This window comes from Callorhinus ursinus, unplaced genomic scaffold, assembly GCF_003265705.2.
Source record: "Callorhinus ursinus isolate GAN/ISIS: 27379988/994484 unplaced genomic scaffold, GSC_fseal_2.0 scaffold21, whole genome shotgun sequence".
Lineage (NCBI taxonomy): Eukaryota > Metazoa > Chordata > Mammalia > Carnivora > Otariidae > Callorhinus > Callorhinus ursinus.
Window position 1 is genome coordinate 22,757,662 of NW_027397083.1, and position 13,373 is coordinate 22,771,034.

Below are 13,373 nucleotides of genomic sequence, written 5' to 3' on the forward strand. Positions count from 1 at the left end.
GGAAATTTATGATATAATCTTGATGTTCCTTCAATGTCTTCAGATAATTTATTCAAGTTGTAACTTTTAAAATGTCTAATTTCTATAGTCCCATATATACCATAATGTTCATAAGGAAAGAAATTATGTCTCCTTTGTTCACTGCTGTATCCCAGTGAAAAAACAGCATTCATCAAGTAGTAAGTATTCTAAAAAATAACTAACAAAGCAAGTCATTTCCAGGTGATGAAAGCACAGTGATAAGGTGCTGTGTGTTAGTAGATCTTTACGAGAGAACTAGCCTGGTTCTTTTCTTCCTAATCTCTGTTTGCTAAATGTATAAACAAACCTATAATGCAGTTATGACAAAGGAATAAGTCAAGTGAGCTATCAAAATTAATACATTGCTTAAATCAATAGAGCAACGTTTTTGAAGGGCATAGTGTTTAGAGAAAGCATTGGTTGAGAATGAAGCAGGTAAAATATCTTCTGTCAATAAAAAGAACATTAAATGTGTGTAGAAAATAACAGGTCAATGTCTTCCATAGACAGAGAAGATGAGTTATAAGCTTGGGAACAAATCTAAGACAGACCTTTTAGACTTCAGATTTACATGGGGGCTAGACTTGTCAGGCAAAATATGTGCATTCAGAAGAATGCTCCTTATTGTTCGGTCTGCCCTCAGCACAGAACTTTTTTTTCATTATGTTTCTTTTCCATATACGTATAGAGTTTGTGTTTCTTGGTCAGTCTTTCAGCTATCATTTATCAGCATGTCAAATGGGGAGAAATCTGAACAGACTGACACAACAGTCATTAGGTTTCTTGTAGAGGAGATGAACATCTGATTGTTCTCAAAGATGCTTCTGGCTTTTAACAAGTAATAAAGCAGAGCATAAGCAGCTGCAAGAAGACAGAAGAGATCTCTCATCTGATTCTTGCTTCTATTACATTGCCAGTAAGAATGGGTGGGTTTCAGTTTTGATATACCGCCTATGTCACTGTAGAAATGGCTCAGTGGGTTGGTACATTGTCATTCTAAATACTAAATCTTTGAGGAATCTTTTGGTTCAGTGGTCTGGTATAGTCTTATCAATTACACATGTCACCGAGCACTGGTTCTTTCCTTCAGTAGTTTGGTATATTGTCCAATACAGGTGATATATTCAGAGATTTTAAACTCTGTAGAAAATTTATGGTAATAGGATTGCAACTACTTATTTTGTTATAGATTATGTAGGTTGAAAAACGATTTGAGAAGTTTATATTTTCACAGAACAAATAAAATGTCATGATTTTTATGGCATGGTATGATCTAATAAAGTGTCTCCTAATCTGTCAGTTTCACACACTTAAATTGTGTTTAATCCTCCCCATGCTCTGTGTATTCAGGTGTGTCTACTGGGAGGTGATGATGTAGTCTATATTACACTAGTGTTCATGAGGTAGTATAAACCTGGAAAGAATCAAAGTGGATAAGTGCTATAGGGAGAGAAGACTTTGGTGGAAGGACAGAGTGAAAAGGAGTGATAAGGACAGAGTTCTATATAGAAGGCCCCTGGGCTAGGAGTGCAAATGTGAAAAAGCGTATAATCAGCCAGAAGGGCCTCAGGCCTTGACTACAGCTCTCCTTAAAGACTCCCCAATAGCTTTGACTATGCACCAAATCTGGTGTGGTCAGGGACGCTTTCTCACATGATGCTTTCCAGGTAAAGCCTTTGTAATTGCCTATATTCAGGCTTGAAAAGGCATACCTAGCTTTTGGCAAAGATTTGTACTTTTCAAATTCCCCGGAATATCAAATACCCCAAATACAATGGTGCCCTTTCTCTGAGGACAGTTCTACAATAAGAAAATGGAGAAAGAGAAAAGACAAGTAAAAAAATCAATGCATTTAGCTGGGTGGGTAGTGTCAGATGCCTGTAAGCCTCTTTTGAGTGTTTCCCAGTAGAACTCAGAGAGAGAAGAAAAGAAAAAAGAAAAAGAAAAAGAATGTGAAAATGAATAAAGGAAACCTAATTCTAAATGGAGTTGGAAAGCAATGAAGGGAGGGTTCTCACTCAGAAGCTACTTGTTGCAGCTTACTTTACATACCCCAGTAGGAAGCAGCTTACTTTACATAACCCAGCAGGAAGGACGATTTTCTCTTTGCCCAGTAACAACCCAACCAATGAAAAACTGCCACAACTCAGCCAATGAAAAGCCACCACAACCCAAATTCTCATTTGCCTCCAGTGAAACTTCATTCCGAATAGCCCCTCCCAGTACCCTCCTTTTCCTCTATAAAAGCAAATCCTTCTCGTTTGTTCTTCAGACTTGGCTATGGTTTTCCATAGTTTACATGTCCCATGTTGCAATTCCTCTCCTATTCCTGAAGAAACTCATTTTTGTTGGTTAAGTAAGTGACTATTTTATTTTTAAGGTTGACAGTAGATAATCAAAACTGTGGATAGTTTGGTATGTGGAGGAAATTTTATATAGAACATTTTAAAAGTTTTTGATGTCATTATATGGAAGAGTTTTTACAGGGATGTTAGTTAAAAATTCCACTTCTTGATTAAGAATTTTTCGAGGCTTTTCAGTTGGTAACATTCAGCCCTGACACTGACAAGTGAAAAGGCAATGAATAGGGGTGCTGGGTGGCTCAGTCAGTTAAGTGTCTGCCTTCAGCTCTGACCATGATCCCAGGGTACTGGGATCAAGCCCCACATTGGGCTCCTTGCTCAGCAGGGAGCCTGCTTCTCCCTCTCCCTCTGCTCCTACTCCCTGCTTGTGCTTTCTCTCTCAAATAAATAAATACAGTCTTTAAAAAAGGAAAAGGCAATGAATAGACAGACATTTTTTGAAAAGGAAAAATGGCATCATTAGAGCTATGCTTTAGGGATTGCTATTTTTAGAACAGTCTGAAGAGAAAGAAATGGAAGCAGGAGAACCATTTAGAATGCCACGTGTATAGTTCAGGTAAAGATGAGGCTGACCTGAAGTAGAGTGCTTGCAATGGAAATCGATGGTACAGCATACAGGTATTATGTATATTTCATAATCTCACATATATGGTTTGATAATTGGTCCAGGAATGAAAGATAAAGAGAGGCAACACAGTAAAAGATCTAATTTTGGAAAGACTTCAGTTGGTTTCCTGATTCTAACAATAACTAGGTATATGACCATGAATAAGTCTTATGCCTTTTTTGGTCTTAGTTTCCTCATCAATGAAATGGGATGCTTATAAATAACAGAGAACTGCTAGATTTCTTGTGAAGTTTAAATGAATTATAAGAGAGGCTTAGTAAATACTAGTGTGTCTATGATATGCTAATATAGCTATGGCTATTTCAATGAGATTATTGATCATATTTTTAGGGAAATGTTATTATTTCTAGAATTCTGAGTTTCTGCACAATGTAAAAACATTCATAAGACAGTGGATCATGAAATTCTATGCACTGTACATTTGTAGCCAAATCACAAGTGATGGGACTCAGATCTTCAAGTTCAGATTACACTTTTTAAGCATAATTCTTAGTATTTAAATATATGCTTTGTGCTTACAAAACATTCTGACAAATGAAGTCCTAAATTGTTCACTATTAAGTTGATTTAATATGAAAATAGGCAATTATAGATGAAGATATAAAAATGCAGATGAAATAAAAATAAATATTGAGCATTGCATGCTACTAACAAAGTTATTTTGCCCAGCAGCATGTCCTTGTATTAAGAAAATTGTCCTTTAAAAATGTTGTGGGGCACCTGGGTGGCTCAGTTGGTTAAGCAACTGCCTTCGGCTCAGGTCATGATCCTGGAGTCCCGGGATCGAGTCCCACATCAGGCTCCCTGCTCAGTGGGGGGGGTCTGCTTCTCCCTCTGACCCTCTTCCCTCTCATGCTCTCTGTCTCCCATTTTCTCTCTCTCAAATAAATAAATAAAATCTTTAAAAAAAATGTTGTGGATATTATATTGATCAGCTGTCCTGTAGAAATAATCCTACTATGTAAATTAGGAGAACATGTAACCATGTTGTATAAGTAAATGTAACATGCATTTTCACATTGATTTCTGCTGAGAATATAATTTCTTCATAATAATATCTTTGCTGAGACAGCCGTCCCCTATAGGTGAACATGCTCTGCTACATGTATAACAACAAAGAGTTAGGAACACTGCTGATTATTTCTCAAGTCTCCAGTCCTTCATTAAGTGTTGCAGGTAAACTAAATATAATCATGAACCTTGTTCTCACTACTGTATGTGACTGATAATCACTTATATTCCTCTTGTTAGTATAGAACTGTGATTATAAAAGAGTTGATTAGGAAAATGAGAAATATGTGAAGATATAAATAAAAGAAGAATAAAAGATTGTTGATAGCTATGGAAGTGATGAATATTTTATTAATTCTGTAGAGATTTGGAATTTCTAGTAAGAAAAAGTGAAAAGAAAGTATGACTTTGGAATCAGATAGACCTAGGTTCTACTTTTGGGTTTGTTAGTGACGAATTATATAACCTTGGACACATTTCAGTCTTTCTAACCCTCAGTTTCTTTGTGAAGTGAGGATTCTATCCTTTCAGAGAGGGTTGCTATAATATAGGACATATGGATAACATCTTTCACAATCTAAGCATAGTTCAGAGCCACCATTTTCCTTGTGATGTTTTGTGCATATGTGTTTGTGTGTGAATTAGTAGTTTCCTTTCCTCAAAACATCTTCCTGCTACCTGTCAGAACAAAAAATTATATGCAACAATTTATAGTGACTATAAGATGAATAGTGACGCTAGTGTTGTGAGGTGTATACCTGCACAACTATGTGAAGTAGCACTAAGTCTCTGATACATATTAAATGCTAAGTAGATAATTGCTATAATTCCTCATCACCAAAGCCACTGAACAATGGTAAGAAGTTATGAAATTGGAATTTTAGATGAGACAGTATATGGGAGAGAAAATTGAATTTCACTGGGGGACAATCACTCCCACTCCTACCCTGACCTGATCAATTTTCTACTTTTCTATTAAGATCCTAGTTAAATCATATTCATTTTTAGGAAATTAGAACAATATACTAAATTTTCCCATTACTTTCTTTAACTGCCAGGAACCTGTGAAGTGGATTCTCCGTGATGAACACTGTAGTCATCACCTATCCCAGGGAAGGGGTCTGGCAGCATCTCTGATGTCCTGGCTCACTTTCCATGTTTTTTCTTAGGCTTTTGTCCCTAGTAGTTCTATTTCGCATGATGTCTGCTTTGTAAGAGGCTTCAAATGATTTGGTTTAGAGAAAATGAAGTGTAAATCCAAAATAAATATATTCATAAATACAAATTATATTTGAAATAGGAGATGGGCAATGCTTCACATTTTCTGGACTTGCCGCATAGAGCACTTTATGAATTGTAGAACCGTGTTGAGAAAAGGAATGCTAATGAGATATGAAGACTCTACAAGCTTGATTTCATGTTATTTCTATACTTAGAATTCAAGGACAGCAGAGATGTTCTCTACTAAATGTTATTAATGAAGGCCATTCTCCTTGGTATGGTTTTAAATGTGCTTTGCAACCACACCAACTGAAAGAGTAACTTCAACAACACCAAGTACAGAGCCAATAGCATAAGTTGTTTTCTGAAGTTCTTATTTTTTATTTATTTTTAGATACACTTAGGAATTACTTGTGGCAAGCAGTTTACATGCATTTTTCTCATTTAATCCTAAGAACAACCTCATGAGGTAGAGAGCCTCACTATCCTCAGTTTACAAATGAGGTAACCAAGGCAAAAAACAAAAACAAAAAACGAGTAGCTCCTCCAAGCTAATAAGTGGCAGAAGCAAGATTCCAAACCCAACCTTTAGCATGAAATCCTCTGCTCATGACACCACACTCTGTTGCCAGTAGGTAACATGCAGTTAACATAAAGTGGGAAGCCATCCATGAACTTTATAAAATGGTGCAAGAATCTGGGAAACCACAGCTTTTCTATGGAATAGAATAGGGCAATATAACTTTAACAGCATTATTATCGTGTCTCCATAAATGGGAAAAATGTTTTAAGGGAAAAAAAATAACCCAACTACAAATTAGTTAAATTATTATTTTTTTTTGGTCTCACATTTCATTTAATCTGAAGAGTATTATAAGCTCTTTGTCTTCAGATATAAATGATAATGTTATAGAACAAGCATTGAAATCAACAATTTAAAAACTAAATTTACATGATGTTAATTTCTGGCAACAGTCCTCTCAATCAGGTTTTTAAAAAAAAGTCACCACCCTACCCCCATTCAGTAGATGTGCACCATGCCGTAGATAATGTCCAGAACAGGACGATGGTGAAGAGGCCTCTGATGAGATCTCCTGTAAAGAAAGGTCTTCATAATTAAAAATATTTGTTCTATCTCCTTCCCACTTTGAGAATTAAGAACAGGGAGAGCAGGATGGAGGCAAGAAGGTAGAAGATGAAGCCCTAGAGCCCGGCGAGTCCAAGGATGCCAGCCATGGCCCCCCTGCGGCCCTGACACTGAGGTCCGGCTGTAATCCAAGACCATGGCATTGCTTTGCACCACTGGGTGCCGGTGGGGATGGATAGGGCTTAGAGACTTATTTGATCTGCAGTACTTAACACAGATAACTCAGATTTTTGTAATATCTCACCTGTGCCTCCACCCCTTGGGAATGAGACAAGGAGCCTGAAACTCTAGAAGGGGGAGGGGAGAAGAGAGGATGTGTGCAACTTTGAGAAGCCCCACAGGTGTCTGAAATGCGGCTCTTTGGCCAGCCCAGTGCCACTTTTCTTATTATTTGCTCAGTCATGTAGTAATAGGAAGAGCCAAGTGGAAAAAGGTTGATAAAACAGGACTCAAGGAGTACACTGCCTGTCTGTCCCTCTCTGGAGACCCTAGAATGTTGATGCCTTTAATGAGAGTCAATTTAAATATATATCTTTCAAACACAGAAGAAATTGCTTAACATAACGCTGTTTAAAATCACTGTATGGATGCCTGGGTGGCTCATTTGGTTGGGAAACCGACTCTTGATTTCATCTCAGGTTATGATCTCTGGGTCGTGAAATCCAGCCTTGTGTCAGGCTCTGCACTCAGCATAAAGTCTGCTGGAGATTCTCTCTCTCTCTCTGCCTCTCCTCCTGCTCATGCTTGCTCTCTCTCTCTCTCAAATAAATAAATCTTTAGGGCGCCTGGGTGGCTCAGTTGGTTAAGCCACTGCCTTCGGCTCAGGTCATGATCCTGGAGTCCCGGGATCGAGTCCCGCATCGGGCTCCCTGCTCAGCGGGGAGTCTGCTTCTCCCTCTGACCCTCTTCCCTCTCGTGCTGTCTCTCATTCTCTCTCTCAAATAAATAAAATCTTTAATAAAAAAAAATCTTTAAAAAAATAAGTAACTGAAGTTACATAAAGTATGCTTCCTCTAGCAACAGAAGAATTATTAAAAAATAAAATAAAATCACTTAAAGGACTGTGAGAATAACTGATCACATTTTACAACTACAATCAATCCAAACGTATTTTATATGTGGTCCTCATGAGGGAGTTGGTATAAGATGCTTCCTCAAAAGACAATTGGTGAAACCCATATGGAATATAACGAAGGCAAATAGCTAGGAAGTGATAACATCTAGATTCTTTCATCTAAAATTTGTCCTAATTCTAAGTTACCCTTTAATCATCTGGCTCTTATATCACTTTGCTTTGAAGTGGCTATTTTTTTTGTAATAGAGTCTCAACTCATTGCGAAGATGCCCCAATCTCTTTGTCTGTAATAGTTCATCAGGTATATGTATTGTTCTGCTTATTCTGGCTTATATGAGATATTGTACAGCTTTGTGTAAGGCTGAAACTTAGGAGAGTTTTCTCTAAAAGTACCTGTAGTTGCCGCCTGGAGTGTCTCATCCGAAGTTCCCCAGAGTTAGAGTTGTAACAAAAGACTTTTAGCAGGGATTTATAAGTCCCATAAACTGTGCGGAAATGATTTATTCTATTATTTTATGTGTTATAGGTACACTCCCTCTTCCCTGCTACAACATCCTAAGATGGTTTATATTTTGTACATTCATATGCACAGTAATAATTGTAAATCAAAATAATTAGTAAGTCAAATTGTAAAGTGTTGCTTTAAAAACACTTTAGTATATAAGTTGCACAATATATATGTCTATGTTAGTTCCAATCTGTTCTTCAGGGCTGTTACTTAATATTTGAAGCTATTTAATCAGTTATGCATTCTCCAGGTGACATACTACAAGTCTTAAATTTGGACTATATGATCTTAACTTGACTGTTCCTTAATTACTAAATGACATGAGAAGTAATTTTCTGTGGAGAAATTTCTGGTATGTGGATTCAAGATATGTGGATTGTTTATAAAGATTCTATAGACACCTTTGCCAAAAAATCCAAATAGGTCCCTGTATCCTTAGAGCAGAGCTCTTAGCTTTGGGCTCGGATTGGATCCTGTGTCCCTGTACCTTAGAGATAAATCTTCCCTGATGAGACCAGAAAATTTGCCAAACCTGCTATTATGATATTGTTGCATCTAACTAAAAGGACTATTCAAAGGATATTTCAATGTTCTGTAAGAAAGAGAACTGAGACTTCACCTGTTTTACCAGAAGAGGATGTGGAACTTCTGTGGTATACATTTGCATATGTGTGTATACCTTCTCATTGATGTGTCTCCATGTGTAACAAAATTCAAGATGAAATTTAAATCTCGTTAAAACATACCATATGGTAGTGAATCTGTGAGGACAGAGAAATAGAATCATAATCAGTCACCAATCTCTCCCAAAAAGAACCCAACAACTGTGAAAGTGAAATTGGCTTAGTTCACATCTTGACATTAACAGCTATAATAGCTAGCATCTGATAAATAGGGACAAAATATTATTGACATCCATAACATGTTGTAAGGATTAATTGTGATAATCTATGTAAAGGGCTCAGAACAGCATCTGGTTCATGGTAAGTTTCTATAGATGCAGTCATTGTATAATTACATCATTTTATGTGTATATGTTATTTTATGTATATATGTATATATTTTATTATTTTGCACATTTTACTTATTCCCACTTTCCTGAACTTCATTAAAGAGAAAGCAATGATAGTAAATCTCTAGAAACATAGTCAATTTTCTAGGATCCTTCCCTCGAAAATGTGACATTTGATTTCCAAATACATGCCAGAGCATACATGGTTCCCAGTTGTACTAAGTAGGTGAGAAGCTGAAATCATAAAATATTCATCTTCCAACTTTCCCCAGCCTGTGGTCTGTCTTTGGATCAGCAGTAATTGCCTGAATAGCTACTATGGCTTCATGAATTTTTGTCTGTAGCTCTCTGAGCTCTTCCATAGGCAGCAACCACAAAATTTGAGCAGCTTCTTTAAGAACTGCATCTCTTGTGTCAAAACCAAGACTATGTTTGTCTAAAGCAACAAGCAAGCCCTCTTTGATTTGCTTTAGCAACTGCATCCTTTGTTAGGAGCTCCTGTACGAAAATGTGAATTGCCTTAAGCTTTACTGGGTAATCATGGTGCTGAATCTGAAGAAGGTTGGCCAAAGCCATTACAACAGTCTTAAAATCGAGATTATTTACATTGGAATTGATCAATGGCTCTGCATTTTTAGCTTCATTGTCAGCATTTTTTGTATTATCAGGTACCAAGTCCTTGTATTTTTCAGCATTATTTCCATATTCAAGTCTAACCGCTAAACCAAGAAGCCAGTCAATTGCTTCTTGTCGATCTTGAATCTTGAACAGACAGTTCACATCTCTGAGATACTGTTCAAAGAACTTGGGCTTGACCCTGCTGTGGATGTTTCTTAAATTGCCTTTGTCTTCAATCTTGTAGTGTCTGATTTTCTGGTCTTCAAGCCGAAAAATAAAGTTTCTAAATTCTGTTTCATCTTTGGAGCTGAGGTAATTGAAGGCCGTCAGCCTGTGTCAGAACATGGTCCCCACTCTGGTTCCCCAGGCTTTGGCCGGGTGAAGAGAGGCCAGGAGTAGGCAGTGCAGGCACAGGCAACTCGGCAAGAGCTATTTTGTAACATTTAAACATGATTTTTCCAAAATGGTACCTTTAGTCCTGTTAGTCTTCATAATACTTATACATTTAATGACTGTATATAATAATAAGTTGTAGTATACCATTTCACTAATATTGTGTACTCCAGTTGCTTCCAGTCATTTGTCTTCCCTTTTGACAATAGATAATACATTGATGAACATCTCTATGCATTAACTATTTTGAGTTCTTTTGAGTTACAAGCATATAATAAAATGCATGGGAAATGTTTTTATGACTATTGCCATATAGTACTTTGTTGTTTTTTTGAAAAGTTTACACAATTTTACAATATCAGTAGTACTATATCTACTCTTCAATTTTATTGCAACTTTTTGCAATGGGCATTATAAATATAACTATTGCTAGTATTTTGTTTTATTTTTATTATTTTTTTCAAAAGATTTATTTATTTATTTTAGAGAGAGAGCACGAGCAGAAGGGGCAGAGGAAGAGAGAGGGAGAGAGCACAGGGGGGAGGGGCAAAGGGAGAGGGAGAGAGAATCTCAAGCCAACTCCTGACTGAGCAGAGCCTGACATGGTACTCCGTTTCAGGACCCTGAGATCATCACCTGAGCCAAAACCAAGATTCGGATGCTTAACTAGCTGTGCCATGTAGGTGCCCCTAGTATATTTTTTTTTAATATTGTTGACTCGGGGTTGTTTTAATACACATTTCTTTGATAATATAAACAGTGAATATATTCTTAGTGTGTTTACTATTTGCCTTTATTCATTTTTAATTGACCTCTGTACGTACATTATACTTTTAAAAAAATTTAGTACTAAATATATAAAAGTATATATTTAGTGTTTAGTTACTAAGTGGTTATAAGAGTTAAAAAAACAGTTTAATTAGGCATTTTTATTTACAACACTAATGCATCTATTAAGATGAGTTGGCACATCATTACAAGATGACTCCAGATTTGATAGATGACTGGAAAACAAAGAAGAAAACTCTCTAGAGTTGTTTAGGGTTGCCATGATTCTCTTAATCCAGAGCTGCCTTATTGACTATGCTCAAAATGACTAATAAGGGGGGAGAGGCAAAAGTATGGAAAACTAACATTTGAAAAGGAAAAATTGAGAAACAAAATAAATTGCAGTTCTGTCAAAATTGCATTAAAAAAAAAAAACCAGGTAGGCTATAGTTCCCTTGAAATACGTAAAACAAATAACATAGATGTTGACCTTAAAGCTTAATCAGCTGTGCTATTTACAGGAAAATATTTATCAAGGGACCAGGTAAATAAGAGTGAGTTACATGGAAAGAAACAGAGAAAGGGATTCTGGCATAAGAAAAATGAAGATAAATCTTGAATTATTAATTCTTTTGAATTTCCCAGTTGTTTTCCAAGGTAGATGATTGCCATAGTCATTAGACATTAGTACCAGAATTGATAAATAGTATATTTGAGCCAGGGGTCTCCCTACCCATTTGACTACCCTATGGTATAATTTAATTTGGTCATAATTAAGATGCCTCTCTGTTGAAATGCTTAAGTGATAAAGGAATGTTATGAAGGAGTGTAAATCCATTCAGGTTGGTATCCTATCTGGCTAATACAACACACATACTATAGACTTCGCCATTGAAGCTAAAACTGACACACTTTCCTTGGAAATATGGTATAGGGTCTGCCCATACTGTTTTTGTTGTTTATCTAAAGTGGATAATGACCTTGTTTCTAACCCTGGGTTAATCAAATCAGAACCCTTTTTCAATTGATATATAGTAAGTAAGGACATTTATGACTATGAGTGAATGAGTTTGTAGATAAAGGAATGCTTTTTGATATTCTATAACTTAGGACAATTTCTGAGGCAAGAAAGAGAATGGTGGGATGAACACTCCATTATCTTACCACACATAGTCCTTTATTGCACTGTCATTAGGCATATCCAAGTCCAAATCACAACTCCATTATTCTTGATTATATATCTCCTCAATTTTTCTGGGTCTCATGCTTAATTCCCTACATAATAAAATATAATAAAACACAACTTGGTATTATTGAAGGGATTAAAATTAGTTCCCTCATGGAAATCGTCCAGTAAAACACCTGGTTCAAAAAGGAAAAGAACCCCTAAAATGCAATGTCTCCTTCCTTTTCATGTATATTCTAAAATACATAGGTAATGGGGTAGTGAGGTGGGACTCCTGGATATTCCGAGGGCAGTTGCTGTCTGTGACTGAAGAGTCGAAAAACATGTAAAATATTTTCCTTAGTATAAAACTTACAGTTTGGGTGTTTTTTGACACCAACCACCTGTTCTTCAATGCTCCAATTCTCTTATTCTCTGACACTGAGTGTCCAACAATTTAATTTGTTCACTTCTGACACTAAGTACCCAGAGTTAGAGTCAGACCCCATAAGAGTTACCTCACTTCAGATATTGCTCAGTCCCATAAGTTACCTCACTTCAGATATTGCTCAGTCCCATAAGAGTTACCTCACTTCAGATATTGCTCAGTCCCATAAGAGTTACCTCACTTCAGATATTGCTCAGTCCCATAAGAGTTAACTCACTTCAGATATTGCTTACAAATGGAGTACCCAGGCCACCCACACTTCTTCCCTGCTGACTACAAGTTGAAGTCCTACAACCCCTTCCCTGGGTTCCACAGTTTCCTCGGACTCACAGAACACAATGAAACACACACTTACTGGTTTATTATGAAGGGTACAAGTCAGGAATAGTCATATGGAAGAGATGCATAGGACAAGGTATACAGGGGAGGCAGGGAGCTTCTTTCCCTCTCAGGGTGTGCCACTTTCCCAGCATCTTGATGTGTTCACCACTCAGAAGCTCTCTGAACTCTGTTATTACTGTTTCTTTAAGAGGAGGTTTTATTTCATAGGCATGATTGATTGAGTCACTGGTGACTGGTGATTAATGCAACTTCCAGTCCCTAACTCCTTTCCTTTCTCTGGAAGTCAGGGGATAGGGCTGAAAGTTCCAACTCTTTAATCACACCTTCATCTTTCTTGAAAGCAGCCCCCATCCTCAAGCTAAGGGCCCCACATATCTGAGCTCTCCTCATTAGAACAGTCTCCTATCATCCAATCACTCAAAACATTCCAAGGGTTTTAGGAGTTCTGTCCCAGGAACCAGGGATAAAGACCAAATAGCTTTCTATGATACCACACACAGTATTGTTAGGACAGGAAGGGAACATGCAGATCTGCCATATCACTATACAGATGAAAGGGAAGTAAGTCAGAAAAGGGGAAGGGACATGTTAAGAGCAAAGCCTGAGTTCCAGTTCTCCTGATGCCAAGGTGTATAGGTATATATCCTCTTGAG

The 13,373-nt window shown here is 37.0% G+C and overlaps 1 pseudogene; it reads right to left on the reverse strand.

Moving 5' to 3' along the window:
* Positions 1-9,237: 9,237 nt before the first annotated feature.
* LOC112829789 (RNA transcription, translation and transport factor protein pseudogene) lies at positions 9,238-11,964 on the reverse strand (annotated as a pseudogene).
* Positions 11,965-13,373: the final 1,409 nt, after the last annotated feature.